At 52.0% G+C, this 12,872-nt stretch overlaps 1 long non-coding RNA gene and 1 pseudogene across 4 annotated transcripts in view; both read right to left on the reverse strand.

The window, feature by feature from the left end:
- Positions 1 to 1,206: 1,206 nt before the first annotated feature.
- On the reverse strand, positions 1,207 to 1,293 carry LOC120363103 (small nucleolar RNA U13; annotated as a pseudogene).
- A 2,956-nt stretch (positions 1,294 to 4,249) lies between these two features.
- LOC104653371 (uncharacterized) overlaps positions 4,250 to 12,872 on the reverse strand; it is a 74,618-nt gene continuing 65,995 nt past the window's right edge. For all 4 annotated transcript variants that reach the window (XR_012516106.1, XR_012516104.1, XR_012516105.1 and 1 more), the window contains one exon: positions 4,250 to 7,852. This is a non-coding gene — a long non-coding RNA (uncharacterized LOC104653371). The remainder of the gene's footprint in view (positions 7,853 to 12,872) is intronic.

Below are 12,872 nucleotides of genomic sequence, written 5' to 3' on the forward strand. Positions count from 1 at the left end.
TCTCAAAAAAAAAAAAAAAAAAAGGCAAGCCAGTTAAAATGGCTTATACCTGTAATCCCAGAACTTTCGGTGGCCAAGGTGGGAAGATTACTTGAGGCTAGCTGTTCCAGGTAAACCTGGGCAACATAGCAAGACCCCATCTCTACAAAACATTAAAAAAAAATTAGCCAGGCACAGTGGCATCTGCTTGTAGTCTCAGCTACTCAGGAGGCTGAGGCAAGAGGACTGCTGGAGCCCAGGAGGTGGAGGCTGCAGTGAGCCATGCTTGTGCCACTGCACTCCAGCCTGGGTGACAGAGTGAGACCCTGTCTGTCAGAAAAAGAATTCAGAGTAGAGAAAGGTATGAACTGTAAGTTCAAGCAAGCCACGTCCCAAATTTCCTGCAGATTTTTTTTTTTTTTTTTTTGAGACGGAGTTTCGCTCTTGTTACCCAGGCTGGAGTGCAATGGCGTGATCTTGGCTCACCGCAACCTCCGCCTCCTGGGTTCAGGCAATTCTCCTGCCTCAGCCTCCTGAGTAGCTGAGATTACAGGCACGTGCCACCATGCCCAGCTAATTTTTTGTATTTTTAGTAGAGACGGGGTTTCACCATGTTGACCAGGATGGTCTCGATCTCTCGACCTCGTGATCCACCCGCCTCGGCCTCCCAAAGTGCTGGGATTACAGGCTTGAGCCACCGCGCCCGGCTCCTGCAGAAGTATTGATGCACGCCCCAAGAAATCTGCATTCATTTCTGAGCACTGCCTTAACAAAGTACCCTAAACTGTGTGGCTTCAACCACAGAGATTTATTCTCCCAGTTCTGGAGGCCAGGAGTCTGAAATCAAGGAGTATTTTATAGTTTTTGCTTTGAAGACTGTGAGGGAGGGTCTGTCCCAGGTCTCGCTCCTGGATTCTCACAGCCTCCAGAGTTCCTTGGCCTGTAGGTGGTCTTCTGTCTCTGTCTTGACATTGTCTTCCCTTTGTAGGTGTCTCTGTCCACACATCCGTTTTGATAAGGACACCAGGCACACGGGATTAGGATCCACCCTCATCACCTCAGCTTAGCTTGATCACATGTGAAGAGTCTATTTCCAAATAAGGTCGCATCCACAGACCCTGCGCTGCAGGCTTCAGCGTCTTTCAGGGAGACACAGGACAACGCATAATGCTATAGATTTGCAAATATATTTAGTTTGAGTATCTGGGTTTTCTTTTTTCCTTTTCACGTCAGATGGGTGATGTGATGGTATCGTAACAAGTTTTGAGGAAGGCACATACGGTAGCATGAAAACCCAATTGTCATGCTTAGGTTTTCGTTGTTTAATTTTATTTTTCTTGAGGCAGGGTCTTGCTCCGTTACTCAGGCTGGAGGGCGTAGTGCAAACATGGCTCACTGCAGCCTCAACCTCCTGGGCTCCAGCGATCTTCCCACCTCAGCCTCCCAAACCACTAGGATTACAGGAATGAGCCATCACCCCCAGCTGTTCCCACCCCCCCAACCCTTTTTTTTTTCTTTTTCTTTTTGTTTTTGAGACAGAGTTTCACTCTTGTTAACCAGGCTGGAGTGCAATGGTGCGATCTCGGCTCACTGCAACCTCCGCCTCCTGGGTTCAAGCGATTCTCCTGCCTCAGCTTCCTGAGTAGCTGGGATTACAGGCACACGCCAACATGCCCAGCTAATTTTTTTGTATTTTTAGTAGAGACGGGGTTTCACCATGTTGACCAGGATGGTCACGATCTCTTGACTTCGTGATCCACCCGCCTCGGCCTCCCAAAGTGCTGGGATTACAGGCATGAGCCACCGCGCCCTGCCGGGCCACATTTCAGTTGCTCCACAGCTGCAAATGGTCCTGAAACATGGTCCTTATTGCAAAAAGTTCTATTGGTTGATGCTGGTGCAGGCCTAAAGCCTCTCTCCCACCCCTCCTGAAAGCCAACCACTGTTAGGGTTTTTTGGGTGATTCCTTTCCGAGATGATCTATGCACACAATCAGCACATGGAGTTAATGTATCCACTTAAAAAAAATCAGCATCTCCCATGTAGTGTGAATGACCATGTAATTGTCCATGGAATGGAATGCATTCAGCTGTTTCATTATGAAGTGCTCTCGAGTTTTTCCCAGGTTTCCTCTCTCACAATTACTGTGTGGTGAACACCATTCCCTCTGCAGAGTAAATTCTTAACAGTGGAATTCCCTGGCCACAAGGTTTATATGTTTTTCTCATTTCTTTTCTCATTTCTTCCTTTCTTTTTCTTTCCTTTCTCTCCCTCCCTCTATTCCCTCTTTTCCTCTTCCTACCTCTTTCCCTCCCTTTTCCCCATGTCTCTTCCCCCTCGTCCTCCCCTTTTCTCCCTCCCCCACTGTTCTTTCTTTTACAAGGTCTTCTGCGCAATGACATGATCCTAGATCACTGCAGCCTAGAACCCCTGGGCCCAAGAGATCCTCTTGCCTCAGCTTCCCACGTAGATGGGACTAAGGCCTGTGCCACCGTGCCCTTCTATATTATTTTTCTCTTTTTTTGTCTTACTATGTTGTCCAGGCTCATTTTCATCTTGGTGCTTTTCAAGGGTTCTTATCCAAGGGTACCTGGATGGAACTTAGTCACGTGAAGCCCTTGTCATTGCGTTGAAGTTTTGTATCTTTCTCCTCCATCCTGGGGAGAAGATTTAAAACTTCTATCCCCTTTTCAAGCAGATGAGTGACTTCAAAAAGTGTACAAATGTTGGGAGGCTGTGGTGGGAGGATCACATGAAGTCAGGAATTTGGGACCAGGCTGGCCAAGAAGGTGAAATCCTATCTCTGCTAAAAATATAAAACTTATCTGGGCATGGTGGTGCACGCCTGTAGGCCCAGCTTCTCTGGAGGCTGAGGCAGGCGAATTGCTTGAATCTAGAAGGTGGAGGTTGCAGTGAGTCAAGATCGTGCCACTGCACTCCAGCCAGCGTACAAATAGCAGCTTTAGACTTGATCCCGCCAGGCGTGACCACTGGGCACGTTCAGCAGTGGATCTCTCAATTCTGCCTCAGTTTCCAGTGTCTTCTCAGAGAGGCCTAGAGTGGAGTGTCTGAAGCCAGGGCTGGAGGTCTTGCTGCATACTCTGTCCACTTCCACCTGTGCCGTCAGCCCGGGTGGGAAGAAGACCCATGTAGGAGGAGAGCCGCCTTCCTCCTAAAGCCCCACCTGCCTGACGGCTGAGACTTCTGCCTTATTTCCAGAACTCTCAGGGGCCCTTGAACGTCTCGTTATTTGCTAAATGTGCAAGCACAGATTGCCTGTACCTCCCCTCGGACCTTTCTGCTGCTCCCTATAGAGCTGTCTGAAGCCTGGAAATGTTTATTTGCCTTTGGAGAAATTCTAGTTCCATCTGCTCCAGACAGTAACAGCTGGTGCTCTGTAACTTTCTGGAGCCTGTTCCAGCAGACAGGAGGTCCCTTCTTCAAGTCCTCTTTATAACCTCATACAAGATGAGGAAAGTGAGGCAGGTGAGCTCATGAATACAAAGTGCCAGAGCTTGGGTTCAACTTGTCTCAAAGTTTGTGGGATTTAAGGTTGGTGTGGGAAGCGTTCTGTTTGGCACCCCCTGTCCTGGTGTGTGTGGGTTGGGTCCTGGGTTGCCTGGAGAGCCGGTTTACCCCTGCTGACCTGACGTATTTGTGACTAGTGTTCTCTCTTTTTTTTTTTTTGAGACGGAGTTTCGCTCTTGTTACCCAGGCTGGAGTGCAATGGCGCGATCTCGGCTCACCGCAACCTCCGCCTCCTGGGTTCAGGCAATTCTCCTGCCTCAGCCTCCTGAGTAGCTGGGATTACAGGCACGTGCCACCATGCCCAGTTAATTTTTTGTATTTTTAGTAGAGACGGGGTTTCACCATGTTGACCAGGATGGTCTCGATCTCTCGACCTCGTGATCCACCCGCCTCGGCCTCCCAAAGTGCTGGGATTACAAGCTTGAGCCACCGCGCCCGGCCAACTAGTGTTCTCTTTAACTGCAAAGTGTTGTGGTTTGGGAGAGAAATTCTGCGCTCACCCTGTTCACGTGCACCCTGAGGAAGCTCTGATACCACTGCGCAGCCTCTGATGCACACTGGCGCCGGATGTGCCTGTCAGCAGGAAAAGGTACGAGTGTCTACATCCACATGTAGACATATCTGTACACACACATTAATATACACATCCATATATATACACATCTTATACACATCTGCACACACGTCTACATTAGACACATGTACACACACATCGCTGTACACATTCTTATCCACACATTCGTACATACATATCTGTGTATTTCCATATTTCTGCAATACATACACATCTACACACACCCATGTACAGAAACATCTGTACACAGATGCACACAAATTCATACACACACATCTGCATACACGTCGGTGGGGATCAGGGGAGCACAGCATTAAGCAGTGACAGTCTGGTAATAGCGAGTATTGTTTTGACATCTTTTGGGTGAACTGACCAGCTAGTGGCTATCGGAGGGGTGTCCACAGGTTGGTGGAGCCATCAAAGATGGTATTTGTAGTTGCTCATGGCTTTTCTAGAGGATCTCCCATGTGGGGCCTTGGAGTGAAGTGAGCTGTCCCCATGGCCCACCTGCCAGTGTCTGCACCAGTGACCGACAAAGTTCTGGCTTCACTGGCCTTCTCAAGGACTTTGGATTGTACTGTAAGAAACGCTAGTGTGTCATCATTCGACGTATCTGGTCACCACATGGAGATCAGTTGCCAGCGGCGGGATGGGAGCTGGAGAGCCAGGAGGATGTTGCAGTGAGACAGGCACGATGACCAGGGCTGGGGCTGGTGCGCAGCGGCGGTGGCAGATGGGGTTGACTCTAGTCACATTCTGTAGTGACGGTCAACTGAGTTCCTGATGGATCCAGTGAGGGGGTTGTCAAGGAGAGAAGGGGAGTCCTTTGTATTTATGTCTGAGTTTGTAACACAGGTTTCTAATTTTGATAAATCTGGAGTTTAAAACATTGAGGAAAGGCTGGGCACAGTGCCTCATGCCTGTAATCTCAGCACTTTGGGAGGCCAAGGCAGGCGAATCATTTGGGCTCAGGAGTTTGAAACCAGCCTCGCCAACATGGCAAAACCCCGTCTCTACTAAAAATACAAAAATTAGCTGCGCACTGTGGTGTGTGCCAGTCATCCCAGCTACTTGGGAGGCTGAGGCAGAAGAATCTCTTGAACCTGGGAGGCGAAGGTTGCAGTGAACCAGGATCCCACCACTGCACTCCAGCCTGGGTGACAGAGTGAGACTCTGTCTCAAGAAAAATCAAAAATTGGGGAAGGATTGGCATAAAAAGCCAACATATGGGCTGTCTCCTGCCCTCTTTCCAGTCCCAGCTTGTGTGATCATGGCTGGGCTTGTTGGCCACGCCTGTCGTTCCAGGTGACACCAATGTCTTTTCAGAGCTACAGTGACCTGCGGCCACCCATGGTTGGCAAGGCAAGTGGTTCCAGGCGCAGCTGGAAATGAAACTGGTGATGGGGACAGCCCTGTCATCTTTACAGGGAACCTCACGTGGCAGGCAGGCAGCAAGCTGGCCTCTCCGCATCGCTGAGCCATCTGCTGAGTGACCAGGCCCACGTGACAGGTAGGAGACCCCTTGTGCCCCGTCTCCTCCATGGCCAGGCTAGAGTGTGGGCCAAATGCCTCCTGATGGTCCTCTTCACCCCAGCCTCTCAACATTTAACATCCCATCTAAGGACAGACGCAGGCTCAGTGTGAGCCCTCAGAACCTCCCCCAACCTCCAACCACCCCCACAAACCCTAAAATAGCAGATTTTGAGCTGTTTTTATTCTCACCCATGATAAGAAACACATGTAACATTCTGACCTAAAATACACGGGGCATTTAAAACACACACACACACACAGGCTGGGCAGGTGCTGGTCCCGTGCCAGAGATGAGGGGTGCGGGTGGCACTTGGGTGTGACGTTTATGGGTTCTGAAAGATTCCAAGGTAAGGACAGGAGCTGGGGGCACTTGGAGCAGTGGCTGTTGACCACCTCTTGTGGGTGTCTGGAGTCAACAGCTGGCCCACTTCCACCTGTGTGTTCTGGATGACCTTCGGTGTTACAGAAGTGAAGCTTCAGAAGGTGAAATTTACCCAACAACCCATGATGTGTGATTAATTCTTTTGTCATCTGTCCTATTTGATTTTGTTTCATTCTATTTTATTTTAAGACAGAGTCTCAAACTGTTGCTGGGACTGGATGCAATGGTGCGATCTCGGCTCACTGCAGCCTCTGCCTCCTGGTTCAAGCGATTCTCCTGCCTCAGCCTCCCGAGTAGCTGGGATTACAGGTGCCCGCCACCACATTTGGTTAATTTTTTTTCTTTCTTTTTTTTTTTTTTTTTGTATTTCTAGTAAAGACAGGGTTTCACTATGTTGGCCAGGCTGGTCTCGAACTCCTGACCTCAGGAAATCGGCTTGCCTTGGCCTCCCAAAGTGCTGGGATTACAGGTATGAGACACTGTGCTCGGCCTCATTGTACTTTATTCTTGGGCCAAGCACAGTGTCCCACGCCTATAATACCAGCACTTTGGGAAGCCAAGGCAGGAGGATTGCTTGAGCCCAGGAGTTCAAGACCAGCCTGGGCAACATAGTGAGACCCCTGTTTTTAGAAAAAATATGTGTGTGTGTGTGTGTGTGTGTGTGTGTGTGTGTGTGTGTGTGTACACACACACGCCAATGTGGTGGCACATGTCTGTAGTACCAGTTACTTGGGAGGCTGAGGTGGGAGGACCGATTGAGCCTGGGAGATTAGGCCTGTCTGTAGCCTGTTGTGCAGGGCACAGGTGTTGACTCTTCAAGGAGCCCCCAACCCCAAGGCCCTGGGGTATTCCCAAGTCCCCTCTCTGCCTGGGGCTGGGGGTGTTGGTCCCTGGGGGCTGACCCTTTCACCTGCCTGCTCTCTGTCCCTGCAGCACCGCTGGAAAGGAAGGAGGAGGATGGATAGTGGGTGGCCGCCCTGGGTGCTGAACTCTTCGTGCCAGGGCTAGAGAGACTGTGTGCCCTTGGCCTGCTGCAGCAGCGGGGTCAGCTCTGGACCAAATCCCTGAGGATCCAGTGCAGCCTCCTGGGTAAGGCACCACACACCTGGCTTCATGGCAGGTGGAGGTGGCAGGGTCTGCCTTGTTTCCTGTGACTGTGGCTCTGCGAGCTAAGATACGCTGTCACCACAGGATTTTCCATTAGTCATTCTGTGGGCTCTGAGTAGGACTTAGTACCTGCTCATTAAAAGAAAAGGTGTGTCTGTTGAGGGGACATTCATCCATCTCTTAAGACCTCCCCATGAACAAGTTCTAATGGAGTGACAGGTGAAGCAGAGCACAGGGCTGCAGGGACACGGCTGAGGCCGGGCCGGGCTGGGCTGGGCTGGGCTGGGCTGGGCCGGGCCTTCCTCCTCTTGGAGCCCTGGTGGAGGGCTGCCTGGCAGAGGAGGGCAGGAGTCCCTTGATCAATCCTCACAGCTCAGGCAAAGCAGCCAGCGCACCAGTGCAGCACCAGCCAGAGGTTGCAGACAGAGAGCGGCTCAGACGGTGCTTACAGGCTGGAGCTGGGCCATGAGCTCCACTGCACACACAACCCGGCCTTCAGCCACAAGGTGGGATGTCAAGAGACAGCACCAGAGTTGGCAAGTGGTGATCTGAGTACCCTGAGCTCATCCCCAAAGAGATGAACTTGCTCCCAATAGCATAGCCGTATAGGAATGGATCCAGGGCTGGCACTTCAGCCTCAGTCTTATGTCTATTCATCCAGGGTTGCTTGAGGCCAGGAGGCAGAGGTTGCAATGAGCCAAGATGGTGCCACTGTACTCCAGCCTGGGCAAGAGAGTGAGATCTTCTCTCTAAAATAAACAAATAATAATTAAAAAAAAAAAACAAGGCCAGGTGCAGTGGGTCCTGCTTGTAATTCCAGCACTTTGGGAGGCTGAGGCGGGCAGATCACAAGGTCGGGAGTTCAAGACCGACCTGGCCAACATGGTGAAACCCCATCTGTATTTTGCATTTTTAGTAAATACAAAAATGAGCCAGGCGTAGTGGCAGGTGCCTGTAATCCGAGCTTCTCCGGAGGCTGAGGCAGGAGAATTGCTTGAACTGGAGGCGAGCTATGGGAAGCACTGGGATGAGAGCAGCAAGAGGCATCTCCGTGTCAGCCAGACCTTCAAGAATGACTTGGGGCCCACTCTGAGCAATCACTTCATGGAGGTAAGCCCGGCCACTGCAGCAGAGCCGTGCCCTGTGAGTCCAGAGTGGACGGCGGGAGCTAGGGAGCCCCTCATGGCCCTCTGGCTGCAAGGATGCAGGCAGCTGGAACTCAGCCTTGGTGACTTTCCTTTTTGCATCTCCAGCCCCACATCCCCAGGGGTGAGAAACGCTTGTCACAGTGCCAAGGGCTGGAAGGAGGGCTTGGGAAACATAAGATTTCCAACCGTAAAAATGCATTTTGTAAACAGCAGTTCGCTTTTAGTTTTTCCCAGAGTGGGGTTTCTTTTGCTGAGTTAGGAATGGCGTGCTCAGCAGCTGAACAGGTGGTGGTTCTTCTACAGCGCGCATTTAACCTTGTACATTTTTTTTTTCCTTTTCACATCCAGTCCTGCAAATGGTGGTGGCTTACTCTTTTTGAGATGGAGTCTACATCTGTGACCAGGCTGGAGTGCAGTGGCACGATCTTGGCTCACTGCAACCTCTGTCTCCCATATTCAAGCAATTCTCCTGCCTCAGCCTCCCAAGTAGCTGGGACTACAGGCATGCACCACAATCTCTGGCTCATTTTTGTATTTTTACTAGAGATGGGGTTTCACCATTTTAGCCAGGATGGTCTTGATCTCATGACCTTGTGATCCACCGGCCTCAGCCTCCCAAAGTGCTGGGATTATAAGTGTGAGCCACCGCACCTGGCCCAACCTTTTTTTCGTGGGCTGCTGTCTCATTCTTAGAAGGTCTGCAACCTAAAATCCCTTATGTCTGCTGCCTCGGTTTTTTTTTTTCAGTCTTCTGCCTGCTTTCCTTTGAGTGTACCACCGTGTTTCTGTGAAGCTCACTGCCACAGGGTCTCTTTCTGGTTCCACAATGAGCTCTCTGTGGCTGTGTGGTCATTAAATGTTCACAGTGGCTGCCCCGACTGCCCTCCTGGCAGGACGAGGAACTTGTGGCCTCTCCACCACCCGGGGCTAAGACCCTGCCCAGCACCAGGGTGGGCGTCCCTCTGACTGGCTGTTGAATGTCACCTCCCCATTCTCTCTGCTGTGCCAGATCCCATGGCCACCCACAGGGCAGTGAATTTGAAAGAGTGCTCCAGGGCTCGGTACCCTGTGCTGTGATTGACTACAGTGAGAGGAGGCAGGAGTGTCGGGGCAGGGAAGGGGGCTGGTGCAGAATCCAGGGGGAACCAGGGCCAGCACACAGTGTCCTCTCCCAGTCCCTGCGCCTTCACACAGGATGCACTTGGCTGTCCCAGCACTATGTCACCCAGGGTGTTTAGTGGGGTTGCCACATGGGCAGGTGCTGCTTGGCTTAGAGCACACTGGCAGACTGCTAGGAGGCAAGCAGGGGTCTGGCATAAACCACGTTTGTGCAAACAGTTCAGGTGCAGAGAGCCTCGTATCACTTCTAGAAATAGTGGGAACCCTCCCCCAATCCAAGTTCCCAGACAACCTATGAGCAGGCCATGCAGAGGCAGCTCGGGTCTGCTGTGACAACTCACCTGCAATCTCCAGTGCCTGCTGCTCTATTCCTTTTCCTCCACTCCCCCACCATCTTAATCCCAGGAACAAGCCCTGTCTCCTCAAGGCCTGGGCTGGGCCTCTGAGCTGCCCAGAGGGCTCATGTTGGGTGGTGGCTGCCCACTGAAAGGCCCCTGGCCACAATGAAGAACGCCTACCTGGAGGAGGTGTGGCAGGAGCAGGCAGAGGAGGCCATGTGGTGGCTGCAGGCCTGGGTGCCCAGGATGCCAGGCAACCGGGGTCCCAGCCACATCAATATGGCCCTGGGGGCCGTGAAAGGCACCCTGGAGCTGGTGAGTGAGAACAATGATGGGGCGGGGCTGGTAGTTGAGGATGACCGAGACCATTCTCACTGTCCCCTCCCTCTCCAGGTGGCCCACCAGATGCTGTCCTGGGCTGAGGCCACGTTCTCATGGGCACTGAAGAGGCTCTGCAAACCCCTGCTGGAACTGTATGGCCTCGCAGCCAGGTAACACAGGGTTGGGGTGGCACATCCGGTGTTCCTGCCACATATCAGGTGCAATGCAGAATTTGACACGTTCTGACTCACTACTGACTGCCCTGCACAGAGTCTTCTTCACTCCCCATTTCACAGAAGAGGAAGCTGGGGTTTCTTCCTCACACCATGGAGACCTCGTGAGCATGGTCCCAAGTCCAGGGAGCATTTTAGGAGCTGTGCAGAGGAGCACAGTGGGCAAGGCTGACCCTTGCCTTCAGGAAGCTCGGTTTTACTCAGAGACAGACATGAAGCCCAAGAAATCATCTACAGCAAGGTGTGTACCGCTCCCTGCAGGGAGCCTGAGTCACCTCTTAAGCAGGCCATTCTGCTATGTCACATTTCCTTGCTTTTGTTTTGTAATCATCTTCTTTTTGAGATGGAGTCTTGCTCTGTTGCAGTGGTATGATCTCAGCTCACTGCAACCTCTGCTGCCTCTGTTCAAGTGATTCTCCTGCCTCAGCCTTCCAAGTTGCTGGGACTACAGGTGTGTGCACTACTGCACCTGGCTCATTTTTTGTGTTTTTAGTAGAGACAGGGTTTTGCCACTCCAGGCTGGTCTCAAACTCCTTTCGGTGATGCAATCCCCTCAGCCTTCCAAAGTGTTGGCATTACAGGCATGAGCCACCACTCCTGGCCTGTTTTGTAATCTTTTAAACACTCAAAAGCCCTTCTTTCTTGCAGGCTGCGTGTGGCACACTGCTCATCATTTACCACCACTGAGCCAAACATTAGGTGGCAAATGCTAGAGAAGTCACATTGGTGAGATGGTGAGCGGGGGATCCTATGGTGTGGCCATGGCCAGCTTTGAGAAGGTACAGTTAGAGCAAGAGCCATGGGGCCAGTGTGCGAACAGAGCTCCAGGTGGGGGCACCACTGCACAGAGGCCTGGGAAAGGGATGTGCCTGGCCTGTTTGTTTTTGAGATGGAGTCACGTTCTTTGTCACCCAGGGTGGAGTGCTGTGGTGTGATCTCAGCTCACTGCAACCTCTGCCTCTCAAATTCAAGTGATTCTCCTGCCTCAGCCTCCCAAGTAGCTGGGATTACAGGCATTCACCACCATACCCGGCTAATTTTTGTACGTTTAGTAGAGACGGGGTTTTACTATATTAGCCAGGCTCGTCTCAGAATCCTGGGCTCCAGAGACTCGGTGCTGGGATTACGGGCATGAGCCACCATGCCTGGCCTGTTTAAATAGCAAGGTGGTGGGGCTGATGCAACTGGGAGGGACTGGGAGGTCCCAAGGCTGAGGGGTGAGGGGAGGACTCTGGCTTCCGCTCTGAGGGATGGATGTGATCACCCTTTCACTTCAAAAGGCCCCCTTTTGTCCCTGTGTTGAGAACACGGTGGTGGATAGAATTGGGGAACCCAGTCGAGAGGGGGTCCTGGGGACTCAATATCCTTTCCCTTACAGTCATGAAGCCCACCAGGAACTGGGCTCCAGGAAGGGAGGCAACTCCCTTCTTCCATGCTGGTGGCCTTGCAGAGCCTCTGGACTCCAGCTCTGCCTCTTACTGGGATTCCTCTGCATTGGCTCTGCGTGCCTCCATTTCCCCAGCCGTAGAATAGGGACTAAACCCGCATCATGGGGAAAAGGCTCCATGTAATACACGTTTCTCCTCCTGCCACCTTGTGGTCAGAATTTAGGCTGAGGAAGGGAAAAGCCCCCAGGCCGGGGCCTTGGCTTGGTTGAAGAATCACCTGCCTGGTAATTGGTCTACTTGGTGAGTGTGATGTGGTGGGGGTGCCAAAAAATGGATTCAACTTGCAGTGAGGTGTTGAAGCTGGTTCCTGCCAGCTCCAAGGCCTCTGGGCTCCCTAGAAGGTAAGTGAGTCCACCTGCCCCTCCACCTCACAGGCCCATCAACAGCAGAGTGAGCAATGTTCCTTGTCCCACTCCACCCCCATGTGAACCGAGATCTCCCTGATCATTCAGATCTCACAGGCTTGACCCTACTCTACATATTGAGAAAGTTCCAGTCCTCCCCTCAACTGTAGACGTCTGCTAGACCTGTTGGTCGGGCACAGTGACTCATGCCTGTAATCCCAGCACTTTGGGCAGATCACTTGAGGTCGGGAGTTCGAGACCAGCCTGGCCAACATGGTGAAACCCTGACTCTACTAAAAATCCAAAAATTAGCTGGGCATAGCAGCGAGTGCCTGTAGTTGCAGCTACTCTGGAGGCTGAGACAGGAGACTCACTTAAACCCAGGAGACAGAGGTCACAGTGTCAAGATAGCAGCATTATACTCGAGCTTGGGAAACAGAATGAGATTCTGTCTGAAAAAACAAAGCAATTTCCTACACCTTCCAGTTCCTGTCCTCAGCATCCCCACACACAGGCCCCATGCTGCTCAAGACCCAGATAAGGCATGACATCAGATGTGTCCAAAATAGGTCAGCTTGTTTCTGTCCCGGCCTCAGCCCCCACCTCTGCTGTCATGCCAGCCTCTGTGCTCCTCCACCTCATTATGGGATTTCCTAGAACAAGGACAGCCCCCGCCCCCCCAGAGGCACCCCAATGCTCTCCATGGCAGAGCTCTTCCTGCGGACCTGTGAGCTACTGCTCTGCAGCCAAAGGAAGCAAGGCTTGGCCAGGCATAGTGACTTGTCCTGTGCGTTTCCTCTAGGAACTACTCAGTGGTG

This window comes from Saimiri boliviensis, chromosome 2 (assembly GCF_048565385.1).
Source record: "Saimiri boliviensis isolate mSaiBol1 chromosome 2, mSaiBol1.pri, whole genome shotgun sequence".
NCBI classification, from domain to species: domain Eukaryota; kingdom Metazoa; phylum Chordata; class Mammalia; order Primates; family Cebidae; genus Saimiri; species Saimiri boliviensis.